Consider the following 17069-nt stretch of genomic DNA (forward strand, 5'->3'; position numbering starts at 1 on the left):
TGCCGTGACCCGGATTCGAACCGGGGTTGCTGCGGCCACAACACAGAGTACTAACCACTATACAATCATGGCTTCCGCAACAGCAGTTTGAGCTTCTATGTCTTTGTCTCATTGAGTGTTGCGGCGAACAGCTGATGAACAGCTGATGGGCGACTGCGGCGGCCCCTGATGCAGGAGACGGGCCAGGACCCGTTCAGAAGGTGGTGAATATTATTCTTGGTGTTCTTAGGGCATGTTCCCACCCATCTTCACGTGGGTGACAAAAATGGATTTTTTGGAAAGATTTCGGCGCGAGTTCGGCCTGTCAAATCCTGATCGGGGCCAGTTTGGTTGTGTTGTCTGCAGCGAGAGCGCGCCTGGCACGCTCAGCGGGAGCGAGTCCGATCATTATAAAGGTGGGTCAAACAATTTAGGTTGAGACGAAGGACGGCACGAGCAGACGCAGGTCTTCATTCCACCCGCAGAGCTGTCGAGCATGGATCATGTCAAGGACTAAATGAGGGGAAAGAGAGCAGGAGAGCAGGGCAGAGACAAAGACAGAGAATGCTCTCCGAAAACAAGGACTGTTCAGTCAATGGTAGAGCAGAGTGGCGCAGAGGAAGCGTGCTGGGCCCATAACCCAGAGGTTGATGGATCGAAACCATCCTCTGCTAAAAGAAGAAAAATAAAATGAACCAGTGTCTTTAGAAATGTGTGTCTGTTAAAAAGAGGTTCATAAGGATTTTGTCTTCCTCCACAATCACCAACCATTGTGAGAGTTAACAACAGTCCACTTTCTGACTGAAGCAAAAGTAGACTTCAAAAGGTTTTTCTGATTCAACATAGCAGCTAAATTTCCATTTCCAGAACAGGACAGGTTAAAAAAAAGGGAATGTCATGACTTCCTCTGTATGTTAGAATATGAACGACTAAAAATGTTCATGCCCAGTTTAAAGTTAGAATTAAACTGAAAATACCAAAATCTTCCCTCTTCAATCCTGTCACTCAGTGTTGTAAACTGTTTCAAACAAATTCTACTGTTCAACAGTTCGAGTGTTTCTAATGAAGCTGAATGTTCTCCTCTACTTTCCTCAGTTGTGTTTTTTTCATGTCCTCCTGAGATCAAAGACAGAATTCCAGGTACAAATAAAGACACTATCAAAGCCCCCCTGATGACATCATCATCAATTCTGTCTTTGATCTGGAGGCTCTTTCTTTAATCTTGGCTTTGATCTGACTAATGTTTCCTGACAGGTTGCTGTTTCCACTCCAGAGCAACCAGTAGTTGATCCTATCAGACCAGTCTGATGAACGTAGCTTTTCACTGTCAGTGGAATCACTGGGAAAAGAAACTCCTCCTGTCAGATGAAGGCTTCACTGTGTTGAGGAGGGTTTGTTCAGATGATTCTGGAAGAATAAATCAAAACCTCATCATTGAACATGAACATTAATCACTGATGACTGTTTTAACTGAACCTACTGGATACTGTGGTGCCTGATGAGGAGACAACTTGGGTACAAAGTTGAAGAAGAGGGTTTTTGGAGAGGAGATTTAGATGAGATGGTTTCCAAATCAAATCGGTTTTCACAAGGGAAAGTCTGCATGGAAACACACACACACACACACACACACACACACACACACACACACACACACACACACACACACACAGAGTCCTACTGACTAACCCATGTTTTTCTTCACTTAAACCACCACTGGAGTATTGAAAGAGATTGCATGAGACACCTTCAACTTACATTAAAAACCCCTGACTGCCTTTAATTCCCTCCTGGCTGCAGGAAATTAGACAGACCAGCCCCTAGAGCGGGGCTGCATGGTGGTGCAGTGGTCAGCACTGTGCCCTCACAGCAAGAAGTTTCCGGGTTCGGGTCCTGGCTCGGGCGTGGGATCTTTCTGTGTGGAGTTTGCATGTTCTCCCCAGGCCTGCGTGGGTTCTCTCCAGGTACTCCGGCTTCCTCCCACTGTCCAAAGACATGGACATTAGGGGACTAGGCTGATTGATACTCTAAATTGACCGTAGGTGTGAGTGTGAATGGTTGTTCGTCTCTTTATGTTGGCCCTGCGATGGACTGGCGACCTGTCCAGGGTGTACACCGCCTCTCGCCCGTAGATGCTGGGATAGGCTCCAGCCCCCCCCCCCGTGACCCTTACTAGTAAGGAATAAGCAGAAGATGACGATGGATGGCCCATAGAGTGGAGGTGAGACCACAACCATGCTCTACAATCAATATTTACATCAAACCAGCAACAACTTAACCTGACTAAATATATACATGATTCATGTACATGTAATTAATAAAAGATGATCAACTGTTTTTTAATATAACATTAATTGTTTAACATGAAACGACTGACTTTTTTAAGAAGAAAAAAAGAAAGAGAACCTGCATCATCACAGCCATGAAGACCTCAACATGGTTGAAGAGAAAGTCTTGGGGTGGATTCTTGTGTTTTGCAGCATCCTTGATGTGTCTGCATAGAAACATTGGTGTTGTGGACCCACATCCACCAGGAGTGGAGCTCAACCAAGAAGAGCAAGAGGAGAATGTTTGTGGAGGAGCTGGGAAGTTCCCTGGTCAAGCCACACACTGAGGGAAGGGAACGGACGCCCCGAGACCCAGACGCTGCAGCCTTGCTCAGACACCTGCAGAGCTCAGCAGCACTCCATCCATGCCATCAGCAACACAGAGAGCATCCACACCAGCGTCCTCCTCAGCAGCCCTGCCTCAACACCAACCAGAACAGCCACAGCCACAACCCCCTCAGGACCTGGTTCAAGACGAAAGAGGGTCAGGACTGCCCAAGCAGTCGGGACAGCAGGACGGACGGATGGTGCTTCAACTGCAGGAACATCTCTGCAGAGAACACACAGAAGTGTCACACATGCATCTGAACACACACACACACACACACACACATACACACACACACACACACACACACAGGCACATACACACACACACATACACACACACACAGGCACATACACACACACACACACATACACACACACACACACACATACACACACACACACACACACACATGCATGTTCTTACACACAGAGACTTTTCCTCTGTTTTTGTTTTTTACTGGTTTTGAACCAGTAACTGGTTTCTGTTGGTTTGATTTGCTTGACTGGTTGTTGTTTGTTGACCTTCCAAAGCCATATTTTGGGTTCTGGCTTGTTCTGCTTTTCATTTTGTGTTTGTATCAAAGTTCTGTTGCTGAAAAAGAGACTTTTTTCTCTTTTTCTTGAAGTAAATATATGAGGGTCTAAACTGACCCATAACACCATGGATGTTCCAATAGTTAATGATATTAAAATGAATACTAAATCAAACCAATCCATGTCAGAGATGTGTTCTAACACCCTCAGTAACGGTCAGGAAACACAACAACCTTTGACCAACCCTCTGACGTAAAGTGAGAGCGCAGAGGGGAGAGTCGAGGCTTGAAGCGCCCCTCCCCCGCTGACGTAAAGTGAGAGCGCAGAGGGGAGAGTCGAGGCTTGAAGCGCCCCTCCCCCGCTGCTCCCTCCCCCTATGTCAGAGGGGAGAGTCGAGGCTCGAAGCGCCCCTCCCCCGCTGACGTAAAGTGAGAGCGCAGAGGGGAGAGTCGAGGCTCGAAGCGCCCCTCCCCCTCTGACGTAAAGTGAGAGCGCAGAGGGGAGAGTCGAGGCTCGAAGCGCCCCTCCCCCGCTGCTCCCTCCCCCTATGTCAGAGGGGAGAGTTGAGGCTTGAAGCGCCCCTCCCCCGCTGACGTAAAGTGACAGTGCAGAGGGGAGAGTCGAGGCTTGAAGCGCCCCTCCCCCTCTGACGTAAAATGAGAGCGCAGAGGGGAGAGTCGAGGCTTGAAGCGCCCCTCCCCCGCTGCTCTCTCCCCCTGTGTCAGAGGGGAGAGCAGAGCAGGTTTTTAGAGTTTTTCATGTGAAAAAGTGTCCTAAACCCCAGATGTTGTCCAACAGTGGAATGTACCATCATCATTTTGTAGGGATTTGTGTCAGGAATTCAGTGGTGTGTTTTTTGAAGGTGTGGGAGTTTTAGTTTGGATGTGACCAGCCTGTGTTTGACAGTCTGGACCAGGAGGGGAGACAGCCTGGACCAGGAGGGGAAACAGTCTGGACCAGGAGGGGAGACAGTCTGGACCAGGAGAGGAGACAGTCTGGACCAGGAGGGGAGACAGTCTGGACCAGGAGGGGAGACAGCCTCCCCGTGCACTTCCACTGGAGCTGACAGTTCCCAGACAGCAACACTGCAGCAGATCTGCTCCAGACCGTGGATGAGATTTGGTACAGACCGTTTGCCAGATCTGCACCGGGGTCTTTATTCACAACGGTCCAATACCGGCAACAATATAGATTACTGATCTGGAACGGACTTGGGCCGGTTGTGGCCCAGTACAGTTAAAAACTCAATGACATTTGGTTCAGATCTGGCACAGAGCCATGATTCACATCTTACATCTGGGCCAAATGTGTACTCAGACAGCACAAAGAAATGCACAAATTGTCTTCAAGAATATTTGTTCTTCAGTTCACATTGAAATCATTCACTGGTCTCTTTGTCAGCACAACATTCTTTTGGGCTTTTCAAAATAAAATCATTCAAACTTTGTTGCAAACTGTAGTCTTCAAAAATATTTAGGCTTATTATTCTATTAACATTTGAAACACACTCTGCTCTCCTTGTCAGCACAACTGAGGTTTGATTTTGTTTTTCAAAATAAAATAATTTTAATTTTCTATTACAAAGTGCCGTTTTCAAAAAACTTTAGGCATCTTGTTTGGTTCACATTTAAAACACACACTGCTCTCTTTGTCAGCACAACTTTTTATTTTGGCTTTTCAAAACAAAATTATTCCGATTTTGTTACAAACTGCAATCTTCAAAAAAATATATATTTCTGGGACACATCATCATTGTCATAACAACCTTTGGCCTACAGTCAAAAAGATGTCCTGATCCATTCACGTGATCAGAAATCGGGGCCAACCATGTGATTTTTTGAATGATCAGAATCAGGTGAACTAGATCTGATGGGGGACCAGACGTCCTCTTTTACCCGGACATGTCTGTTGGAATCTCAAACTTTCAGCACCGTGCGCAGTCAGGAGCGGCACCTGAGGTCACAGACAGACAGAGCACCACAGCGGCCCAATCACAGCCCTCCAGCAGGCGTGATGATCTTTGGAGAGGGGGCTGGGGGGGGGGGGTTGCTGTTGAGACTCGGCAGGTACCCCTTCTCTGTCTGGAGCAGGGGAGCCACCACACGGAGCGCCGTCAAGAGCGTACGGACCGTGAGAGCAGCCACACAGAGCGAGGGGTCTCAGTTCAAGCATATTTTGGTGACATTGTTTGATATCATGACTCTCAGTTACTTTAGCAGGACCATCGGGACATGAAATCTTCCTCATCATCCCATATCGACCCTCAACCCCTCACACAGAACCAGGAGCCCTCAACTGAAGGAACCTTTAAAACTGAGAAGTTGGACAGGAAGCATTATTTTGGTGGAATGAACCTTTAAAACTATAAATTAGAAAGTATTTTGGTGGAACGAACCTTTAAAACTATAAATTAGAAAGTATTTTGGTGGAATGAACCTTTAAAACTATAAATCAGAAAGTATTTTGGTGGAACGAACCTTTAAAACTATAAATTAGAAAGTATTTTGGTGGAACGAACCTTTAAAACTATAAATTAGAAGGTATTTTGGTGGAACGAACCTTTAAAACTATAAATTAGAAAGTATTTTGGTGGAACGAACCTTTAAAACTATAAATTAGAAAGTATTTTGGTGGAACGAACCTTTAAAACTATAAATTAGAAAGTATTTTGGTGGAACGAACCTTTAAAACTATAAATTAGAAAGTATTTTGGTGGAACGAACCTTTAAAACTATAAATTAGAAGGTATTTTGGTGGAACGAACCTTTAAAACTATAAATTAGAAAGTATTTTGGTGGAACAAACCTTTAAAACTATAAATTAGAAAGTATTTTGGTGGAACGAACCTTTAAAACTATGAATTAGAAAATATTTTGGTGGAACGAACCTTTAAAACTATAAATTAGAAAGTATTTTGGTGGAACAAACCTTTAAAACTATAAATTAGAAAGTATTTTGGTGGAACGAACCTTTAAAACTATGAATTAGAAAATATTTTGGTGGAACGAACCTTTAAAACTATAAATTAGAAAGTATTTTGGTGGAACAAACCTTTAAAACTATAAATTAGAAAGTATTTTGGTGGAACGAACCTTTAAAACTATGAATTAGAAAGTATTTTGGTGGAACAAACCTTTAAAACTATAAATTAGAAAGTATTTTGGTGGAACGAACCTTTAAAACTATAAATTAGAAGGTATTTTGGTGGAACGAACCTTTAAAACTATGAATTAGAAAATATTTTGGTGGAACGAACCTTTAAAACTATAAATTAGAAAGTATTTTGGTGGAACGAACCTTTAAAACTATAAATTAGAAAGTATTTTGGTGGAACGAACCTTTAAAACTATAAATTAGAAGGTATTTTGGTGGAACGAACCTTTAAAACTATAAATTAGAAAGAATTTTGGTGGAACGAACCTTTAAAACTATAAATTAGAAAGTATTTGGTGGAATGAACCTTTAAAACTATAAATTAGAAAGTATTTTGGTGGAACGAACCTTTAAAACTATAAATTAGAAAGTATTTTGGTGGAACGAACCTTTAAAACAATAAATTAGAAAGAATTTTGGTGGAATGAACCTTTAAAACAATAAATTAGAAAGTATTTGGTGGAATGAACCTTTAAAACTATAAATTAGAAAGTATTTGGTGGAATGAACCTTTAAAACTATAAATTAGAAAGTATTTGGTGGAATGAACCTTTAAAACTATAAATAAGAAAGTATTTTGGTGGAACAAACCTTTAAAACTATAAATTAGAAAGTATTTTGGTGGAAAGAACCTTTAAAACTATAAATTAGAAAGTATTTTGGTGGAATGAACCTTTAAAACTATAAATTAGAAAGTATTTGGTGGAATGAACCTTTAAAACTGTAAATTAGAAAGTATTTTGGTGGAATGAACCTTTAAAACTATAAATTAGAAAGTATTTTGGTGGAATTGGAATAAACCTTTTATACAGTAGTTAGAAATTAAAGGACAGGAAGTAGTATTTTGGTGGAATAAACCTTTAATACTACGAGGCAGTGAGCAGCCCACCCAGAAATCGTTTTGGTCGTTTCTGGCCACCCAGGTCTCTCTGTAACCAGAAACTTTTGCAACTGCTCGAGCTTGTAAATAGTGGTGTGCCTAGTAAATTCGATTGCGTCTTGGGTCTGTGTACGGCTCAGTCTTCCTTCGGTGAGCCGTGGAGGGAGGTGGTTGTGCTTACGGTACACGCCCCAAGGGTCTAAGTGAACGTAGATTCTCTGGGTGTACGGGTTACAGTGGGTGATAAGGAGTCCCGGTGTCTCCTGTAGGACGATGACGGAGGGAAGTCCAGTTTGGATTACCTCGTCGTTTCTGATAACTTGGACGTAGAGGAGGATGCCGGAGATCCAGCGGAGGTTCCTGGGGTCAGACCAGAGTCCACGAACCATTGCAGATAATCAGTATAGAAATGAAAATTTATCTGCTATGTTGAATCACAAAAAAATCTTATGAAGTCAACTTTTGCTTCCATCAGTTTACTTTCAATTCCACCCCTTTGTATCAGAAAAAAACCTCATTATATTTAATAATCAGGCTATTTTTTGTTCTTTTCATTTAGCAGAGGATGGTTTTGATCCATAAACCTCTGGGTTATGGGCCCAGCACGCTTCCTCTGCTCTACCATTTGTTGAACAGGCCTTGATTTAGGAGAGCAGGATTGTGACAAGAACAGGATTTTGAGTTTCAAATGTTTCCCAGTTTGGCTCTGCAGCAGGAGGTCTTGTAGAAACAGGGACTGACCTGACACCAGCTCCCTCTGGAACAATGGTTCATTCATTCATCGGTGCCAGGAGGCCTAAAAACACACAAACACCAACTCAATCCAGGACCTTGGAGCCTAAACTGAAACTCCATCACACGGTGGCTCTGCTGGGGCTCCCACAGGTGAGTGAGGCTGAGCTCCAGTCTGCTCTGAGGAGGCAGCAGACATCTGCACCACTCAGAGGTTTGGTTGGTGTCTTTGACAAAATCCCAACAAACTCAAATCCTGTTGAATCAGGAAGTTCTAGTTGAACTCTCATCCACGTCACATGATCAAGAAAACCTCCTCTTTCATTCAGACCAGAACAGACAAACATAGAAACATTGTTTCAGCTTCTGATCAAACAATAACATGTTCTTGATTGTTTGTCATGTTCTATTAATCAGACTGATGATCTCTGGATGTTCTAGGAGGGGGGTCTGTTTCTGATGAAGCCTGTTTGGTCTGGGGGGGTTAAGATGGTGGGGCTGTTTCAGTTCTAGTGCTGAAGGCTTTCACCATGACAGTCAGACTCTCCTCTGTCCTTCATGGTCCCTCAAATGTGCAGTGTGGACCTCACACACTGAATTTAGCCTGAAAACTCTTCATGAAAAGCAGGTACCTCAGAGTCTCTGTGGCGCAATCGGTCAGCGCGCTCGGCTGTTAACCGAGAGGCTGGTGGTTCGAGCCCACCCAGGGACGATGAACAGGCTCTACTGGTGCTTAGGAGTCGCTGTGTTAATGATCTGAATGTGGACGGACAGATTGACCCTCCACAGCAGACTCATGTCACAGATCTCTGGATGAGACGCTTCAGTGTTAAATTTAGTCGTCGTGTGTCATGCAGTGTTGAGGAGGCCTGCTGGCTGTGGGTAAAGTGGGGCTCAGAGTTTGTGGAGTCGGCTCTGGAATGAAGGGGGTCACTGTTTGGTTCTCAGATGCTCCAGCTCAGGTTAGCGAGGTGGTGGAGAAACCAGTGAGAGCTCTGCCAGCTGGAGCCTCTTGGGTCCTGGGAGGCTTCACTCCTGGAGGTGGAAATGATGAGGAGTTTCAAAATCTGCTCCTCTTTCACGCTGACTTGTTTTCTTGGGTTCCCTCTTTCATTCATGTGTGATTTTAGTCTCAGCTCTCTCAACCTGAATGGAGCCAGAACCCATTCTAAAAGAGCTGCTCTTTTAAACTCCTGGAGATCAAGAGGATCCTGCCATGTTTGTCCAGGAGACCCACAGCACAACAGTCAGTGAATGGGGATGCAGGCAGGCTTTTAATGGGGGTCATTTGAAGTCCCAAGTCCAGTTGGAGCAGAGGGTGGAGTTTGATTCTCCAGGAGGTTTTTGTTGTTGTTTTTTTACCAGTTTCTTTTGGTTTGGAGGAAATCATTCCAGGTGTATGAAAGAAGGTGAGAGCAACTTTGGAAAATGTTCAACTGGTGTTTTTAAATGTCTTTGCACCAACAAATGGTGGACAGGACGGCTTTTGAAACATTTTAATGCCACCGTTCAACAGTGAATCTGCTGGTTTCCTGTTTTTAGGAGCTGATGGGAGCTGCACAGAGAAGCTCTTTGAGACAGGAACCATTCAGAGCTCCACCCTGCTTCTTCCAGCAGGATCCACAGATCCACCAACACACCAGCTGTTTGATGAGTGGAGGCTTTTGACCAGGATTCCTAGACAGCACAGCTGGACTCACTCAACAGCTAACTTGTTAGCACCGACTAGACAGGAGCGCTTCTATGGTTTTACTCAGTGGTTCAATATTTTTAAGAGATGTCCCATTCAGCCTGTGGGTTTGAGTGATCACTCTTCAGTCTCCTGTTCTGTTTTATTAAAATATTCATTGAAAAGCTCCTGAGAGAGGGGGGGGGGGGCAGAGAGGGGGGGGGAGAGGGGGGGAGACAGAGAGAGAGAGGGAGAGAGGGGGGAGACAGAGAGAGAGAGGGAGAGGGGGGGAGACAGAGAGAGAGGGGGGAGACAGAGAGAGAGAGGGAGAGAGGGGGGAGACAGAGAGAGACAGAGAGGATCAAACTGATCTCAAAATTTACTTCAAAATTCTCTGATTCTAATCATTTGTACTCCTTGATAGATTCATCACTACAGTGTCATAGAGGGTCCATTACTATTGCAGTATATTAAAGAATATAAGAACGAGGTTACCATTCATGGAAATATAATATTTAATGTATTGCAGTATATTTTCAAAGATATAACACTTTAATTTTTTTAATAAGAGAGACTTTAATGTGAGACTTTAATGTCTGTGTTTGATCTCTGAACTCTGACTCTGATGTCATTGGTGCTGACTGAACTCTACCCCCTGACAGACTGAAGGCTCCTATTGGTGATGTCATCATAAATACATGAAGGTCTTGTTTCAATGGTAGAACATTAAAGCTCATCTTAGTAAAACAATCAAGTTACCTGAACTAAATTCTTTAAAAAAATGACTGTCACTGACTTAAATAAATCAAATCTACTTCAAAGTTCCTTCTGTGGTCATAAGTCGGCCATTTTAAGTGTACTTGTAGTTCCAGAACATTCCAAGAGGAGATGATATGAATCATTTTGTTAGATGAACTCTGTTCCTCTGCTTTGATGTTGGTGGACTGAGGGGAGTTTGCCTGAACCTGCTTGGACCTGCTGGCTCCTGCTCAGTCCCTCACTCAGCCTCACTCAGCCTCAGCAGCACGGCTCCACTGAGGCCTGATTCAGGTTCCTAGCAACCAAATAGGAGGAGAGCTGAACCTTCTTGCTGGGAGGCCACAGTGCTGACCACTGCACCATTGTGTCCCCTGAAAATGACACCATGTTGTTGGGATTTTCTGTAAAACCAAGCACACATGAACATAGCAGCTTCTTCACAGGGCTGGTGGTGCAATGGATAACGCGTCTGACTACGGATCAGAAGATTCTAGGTTCAACTCCTGGCCAGCTCGCTTTGAACTTTATACTGAGAAGATGAAGTGAGAACCACTGATCAAAGTCACTGAAGTCCTCCCAGGTTTCCTCCTTGTCTGCTGGAAACATGAACACATGAATGATCCTGCTACCTCTCATGTTAAGCTGCACTTGACAGTGACAGCAGGAGAACAAAAATCCCAGTGTGTCATCAACATTTCCTGTCAATCAATGATAGAAGCTGTTGAATTTCTGGATCAGAACAAGGAGGAAGGAGCCCCAATGAAAGAGTGATGGTTCTTGATTCTGATTTTGTTCTTCACTCCTACACCAGAGAGTGAAAGTGTGGGCTGGCTGGGAGCAACTGCCTGCTTCAGAGTGGGAGGAGCCTCAGGACTTTCCAGTGAGAGCTGCAAACTTCCACCAGCGCCCAGTGCCAGCAGGTCTTCATGATGGAGCTGAGAAGAACACAACAACACCAGAGCACTGGAGAGGAGCACAACACTTCTTTGCTTCCTGGCCACTCTCATGTCTGTCTGTCCATCTGGAGCTGGGGGGAGGAGCTTCACATGTTTTTTCTTTTTTTAAAAAGGGAATGACATGACTTCCTCTGTATGTTAGAATATGAACTACTAAAAATGTTCATCCACAGTTTAAAGTTACAAATTAAATTTAAAGTAGAAAACTCTTCCCTCTTCAATCCTGTCCCTCAGTGTTGTAAACTGTTTCTAACAAATTCTACTGTTCAACAGTTCAAGTGTTTCTAATGAAGCTGAATGTTCTCCTCTACTTTCCTCAATTGTGTTTCTTTCATGTTCTCCTGACATCAAAGACAGAATTCTAGGTACTGTCAAAGCCCTGATGACATCATCAGGAATTCTGACCTGTCCAGGGTGAACTCTGAACCCACGCCTCCTCAAAGACTGGGGATCTGCTGACCCTGCCTCTTGAACAATGTCACCTGGGATCGCCCCCCCCCCTCCATGACCCTTAAAGGATAAGAACAGAAAGTGGATGGAGGGATGGACTCAACACTGAAATCAGCTGATCTGATCCACATTCTAATGTTTCCTGTCCCTCTTTAGGAGTCAATGAGAATAGTAGTGTATATAATAATGTATATCCAACCTTGTAGTATCTTTCCAAAGCTTTTAGTATTTCTTCTTGTTTCTACTTGTAGTTTTAGTGTCTGGATCTTTTCTTTTGATGTCCTGCTGTCTGCTCTTTGCTTTTGGAGCTTCCTTCAACAACTACCAGGCCTCCTGGGTACTGTAGGAAACATGGTCAAGTTCTTCTGACTTCTCCAGGAACGTCCTGCTCACATTGGTCTGTCTTCATTTTGACTCCTCCCACTGCCACAATGACCAGCCTTTATACTCTTGGTGACTGGGGCCCTGGTTGCTGCAGGCCTCAACACCAGCCTGTGGTTGTGAGCAGGGCAGAACAGAACTGACAGTATCTCCCATGCAGGACCTGGGTCAGCGCCTGGTGCCAGCTGGGGCACCGCTTTAACCTGGACCCCTAGAAGATCTTCTCCAGGAACTGGCCTTTTTCAATTGAAACAGCGTGAAACTTCAAGTAAAGAATTAAAATTATTTAATTCACAATGAAGCCTCTGTCATAAAACAGAGGAACAACTGACTACCTCCCCATGACTTCACACTGATCACCAGGAGGTAACCTGGTAGTCAGAGCAGTGGTGCTCAGAGGAGGGTTCTTCTTCTGGTCACAGGTTTGAAGACCTCAGTGGAAGAGAGAGGAGAGGCTGTGAGAGACCTGCCACACCTCTCCAGTGACCTGGGACATGATGGCAGTGGTGGGATTTGAACCCACGCCTCCTCAGAGACTGGAGCCTTAATCCAGCGCCTTAGACCGCTCGGCCACACTACCTCACTGAGCTAGTCAGTGAGTTGGTCTGCTAAAGGCATGTTGAAGAGGAAGTAACAATGATATCACACTTATTCTGAAGGGGGACCCCTTTCCTCCACGGTCACAGGAAGTGACGACAGCGCTGCTAGAAGCAGGAAAGAAATGGTAAAAGGACTCAGTTTGTACAGAGCCTTTCTACCTCAGCAGCACTCAAGGAGCTGAACAATGTCCTCTCATTCACACACACTCACACACTGATGCTGAAGGCTGCCATGCAAGGAGCCAACCTACTCATCAGAAGTATTTAGGGGTTCAGTATCTCACTCAAGGACACTTTGACATGGTCACTGGAGAAAGTGAGGATCAAACCAGCCACCCTTTGGTTGCCAGATGGCCACGCTACTCCTGAGTCATGTGACCTGGATAAGATGGTGAACTACAGCTGATCGCCATTCTAGCAAACCCCTTTTGTTTGGTTTGGTTGTTGTTTAGTGACTGTGGATGGATACACAGGAGAAGTTGAGCATAAGTTTGTGTTCCCTGTTCACTTGAATATCTGCAGGAGTGTGAGGTGGAAATAATAGTTGGAGGAGAATGAGAGTTCAGTCTCAGCGCTATGACCTGTGCTGACACTAAAACATGTCAGCCCACAGAACAAAGATGGCAGTCCTCTGGGAAAGCAGGTACACCACACATACATGAAGAAACCCTACAGGAAACAAATATGTTGCCAGAGACTTTTACTCTGTTTTTGTTGTTTACCCAAGTACAGGATTGGAGGGAGACTGATGGTCGCTGTTTGGGTTTTTGGAAAACAAGGAGGCTGTGGGTTCAAGCTGGATTCTCAGAGACGATTTCCCCAACCTCTACATTGGCATCTCCACTGTCATCCAGTCATGTGACTGAAGTCATCCAGTCATGACTGAAGTCATCCATTCATGTCAGTGATGTCACTTGGCAGGACTGTCATTGCCGTCTCATTCTAGAAAAGAACCCAGACTCCACCTGTGGCTCCATGATAACTGATGGACCTCTGGTTGGAGGCTGGACGATGATGTTTGGACTGGAAGGAAAACTCCTTGTCCAAATTCCATTGTGTTCAAATTTAAAGTCCCACAATAAGAAGTAGCTGAAGCTGACAGGTGGAGGTTTGGAACTACAAGATGGTGATGTTTTCTTGACTTGATGCTCTGACTGTCAGGGTGGATGACAGCTTCTTCTGCTGCTGCATCTGAGTGGCTATGATTGGAGCTTTTACCCTCCAAGGTTGTTTGGTTCCAGGGGAAATTCTAAAATTCCAGTCCCCAACCTGGGCTGTTCTGAAACTCTTCTCCTGAATCACTCCTGAGCTGCAGCAAGAACAAATACCAGTGCCAACCAGATCAACTTCATGGCTGCTAACAGCCTCAGACACTTGATTTCCATCAATCTGGAGCCAAGAAGGCCCTCACCTGTGGTTCTCCTCCAGGAGGGTCCAGGTTCTGCCATTGGGGCTCCTGGTGCCACTGCCAGAGAGCCTCAGCTGCACACTGCAACATTTCAACAGGAGATTGACATTCCTTCAAATGTCCTGACATCTGATTCCAATGGTTCTGTTCCATATTTATATTTTAAAATGAATCACACAATGAAAGCTGCCTCAGCTGCTTTAAGAGAGAGAACAAGCTAAGAGATCTGAAACCAGTAAAATATGCTTTTCTGTGTGCAAACTAGTGAGGGGCATGGAAGGATATTTTACCACCAACACAGAACCCAGACTTTAGTCATGTGATGAGATGGAGTCTCTGATGATGAAGTTAATGGACAAAATGTGACTTGAAAGAAAACACATTCCTTCAGTAGACTTTGATCCAACATTGAAGTTAGATTTTGGTGGCTGCTCCATGTTGGAGGAAACCAGGCGATGTTGGACCATCACAGGGAAGCTCCTTTGCCTCCTCTGCTGCCAGTTCAACCACTCACTCCCCTCAGCGGAGAGCAGCTTCAACTGGGTTTGGAATGTACCATTGTGGATGCATAGGAATGTGGAGAAAATGTCCTTTGTCAGAAGTGGGATTTGAACCCACGCCTGCAGGAGAGACTGCGACCTGAACGCAGCGCCTTAGACCGCTCGGCCATCCTGACAGACACTGACAGTTGCAGACTTCAATATCAAATGAATTCATTCACTGACAAAGTAGAATTTTTTCCACAGGAGCTACTGGCTCCTTAGTTGTTACATTTATTGTTAACATTAAACACACAGTCTGTGTTCATGGCAGTAAGAAATGAACCAGAACATTAGAACCACATTGCATCTCTTGATCAGTTTGTTACATGGGACACATTCCAGACAGGAAGGTCCTTCTGAGACTTGAACTGGGATCACTGGACCCAGAGTCCAGAGGGCTCACCATTCCACCATGTAACCAAACACAAGGAGGAGGTTCCTCTAAATACCACTTGACATCACCTGCAATCAACCTGTTGCTATTTGGAGGTTCATCTTGCTCTTGTTCCAGACTACATTGGCAAAAGGAACAAGAACCACAAGGAAATCATGGAACTCCAGATTGATTCAGGACTTTCTAACTCCATCGTATGACCTGGGAGCAAAGACTGGCCAGGCCTTCCTTAATTTATCAGTTAATTACTGCTTCAACAAACATGCCACTTAATTAAGTTACCAGAATTTCTCTCATTGAAAAACCCACCAGCCTGATTTCTTGACATGACATGAAAAATTCTCCAAGAACCCACAGTTGGGTGGAAAGATACCAGGTTAACCAGGAGGAGTCCTGTTCCTGAACCATGGATGGAACAAAGTCCACTGGAAAACTCAGCAGTTCCTGAGTGCCAGATCCATCCGGGAGCTTGGGTCTCCCCTTGACTGTGGTGATCCATGAGATCAAGGAGGACAGAGGAAAGAAGGATCCTGTTGGAGATCTCCTACCTTCTTCCTCCACTTCACTACTACTTGGATGTCAGGAATATGAGGTACTTTACTCAAATGAGGTATTAGGAGTTTCCTGTTTGACAAGTAGGAAGTCAGAGGTTCATACCTCACTTGTTGGTGGTGCCCTCAACCTGCTGAGAGCATCACTTAGTTCTCTACAGAGAAACATGGCAGCTCTGCTGAAGGCTGCAGGAAACCTGCTGGAACTGAGACTTGGACTCAGATCACTGGATTCAAAGTCCAGGGTGCCAACAGGTCCACCAGGGCATCTGTGCTTTACTTACCGTGTAAAAAGGACCACAGTGGTCGTCTGGTTTTAATTTAACAAACAAATACGGTTGAAAACTTTGAGACAGAGACACAGGGCTCTTATTTGAAGGGCCATGGGATGGGAAATATCCCAGACCTCTGAGATCAGAGCGCTCACTTTGATCTCAGGGTCCTGACTTTGGGGGTTCTTCCTTTGGTCTTCAAATACTTGTGGTTTTTATTGGCAGAACTTTCAACTTGCATGCAAAGAGAATCACAGTCAATGGAAACCCAGCAGACAGTGTTTATTTCTAATAAATCAGACAATCGCACAAATGAGAATGAAAGGAAAAAACAATAAAATGTTTTAAAATCCTTCTCCACTCTAAAGCTTTTTAAAGTTCATTTGAAGGTTCAAAGGTGGTGGTGAGGAGGTCACCCTGATCCTCCCTGTCGTCACTGCCAGGATTCTTTCCTCTGGTGCTGTGGTTCTTCTGATGAAGGGGGCGTGATGTTTGCTGTCTCAGGCTCCACCAAATGTCCTCTTTAGGACGCCACAATGTGGCCTCTTCACTGCTCCATCTTCCCTGCATCGGAGACACCAGGGTTCCTCCTGGTGCCGACCCCATCGTCCTTCTACCCAATGGTGCGGCCATGGATCCTCAGAGGAGGCTGGGATCCTTCTTCTCATCAGAGCCACAGTTTTTCCTGGAGGGAACAACAGGAGCTTTGTTGTAATGTTTTGCTCGGTGTTTCCTGCTCAGAGCGTCAGGATCTGTGACGCCATCTTGTGGTAGGGGGTCACCATCTTGTTGTGTGGTAGTGGATTCATTGATCTGCTGTTTCAACACATTCAAGTTCATTATCCTACAAGTCAAAGTACATTTGGTGTGGAGTTTTAGTTTCTGGCCTCAATCATAACGTGTGCCTTTCTTCTTCATGAACATTTCTCAGCTTTGTAAGTTTATTCTAGTTTTTCTTCCTCACTTTTCTATTCCATTGTTGTTGAAGATTCGACTGCAGGTTGGAGTTCCCTGTTGACTGAAGCAGAAACAGGAACAAAAAGCTGGAGGCTGTCAGAGCTCCAAGTTGGGGGCTGATATTAAAGTAGGAGATGAACACATCCAGGTTAGCATCCCTCTCAGAAGCTGCTACTTTAGCTCTTCAGGATACAGC

General features: G+C 44.6%; 4 non-coding genes across 4 annotated transcripts; 2 read left to right on the plus strand and 2 right to left on the minus strand.

The window, feature by feature from the left end:
- trnah-gug (transfer RNA histidin (anticodon GUG)) lies at window positions 1-72 on the minus strand. The gene has a single exon. It is a non-coding gene; the product is annotated as a tRNA-His (tRNA).
- Window positions 73-8573: 8501 nt separating this feature from the next.
- Window positions 8574-8647, plus strand: trnan-guu (transfer RNA asparagine (anticodon GUU)). Its single transcript has one exon. It is a non-coding gene; the product is annotated as a tRNA-Asn (tRNA).
- Window positions 8648-10805: 2158 nt separating this feature from the next.
- trnar-acg (transfer RNA arginine (anticodon ACG)) lies at window positions 10806-10878 on the plus strand. Its single transcript has one exon. It is a non-coding gene; the product is annotated as a tRNA-Arg (tRNA).
- A 1770-nt stretch (window positions 10879-12648) lies between these two features.
- Window positions 12649-12730, minus strand: trnal-aag (transfer RNA leucine (anticodon AAG)). Its single transcript has one exon. It is a non-coding gene; the product is annotated as a tRNA-Leu (tRNA).
- Window positions 12731-17069: the final 4339 nt, after the last annotated feature.

This window comes from Aulostomus chinensis, chromosome 1, assembly GCF_037954235.1.
Source record: "Aulostomus chinensis isolate RoL2024-O1b breed Wild chromosome 1, RoL_Achi_v1.0, whole genome shotgun sequence".
Taxonomy (NCBI): domain Eukaryota; kingdom Metazoa; phylum Chordata; class Actinopteri; order Syngnathiformes; family Aulostomidae; genus Aulostomus; species Aulostomus chinensis.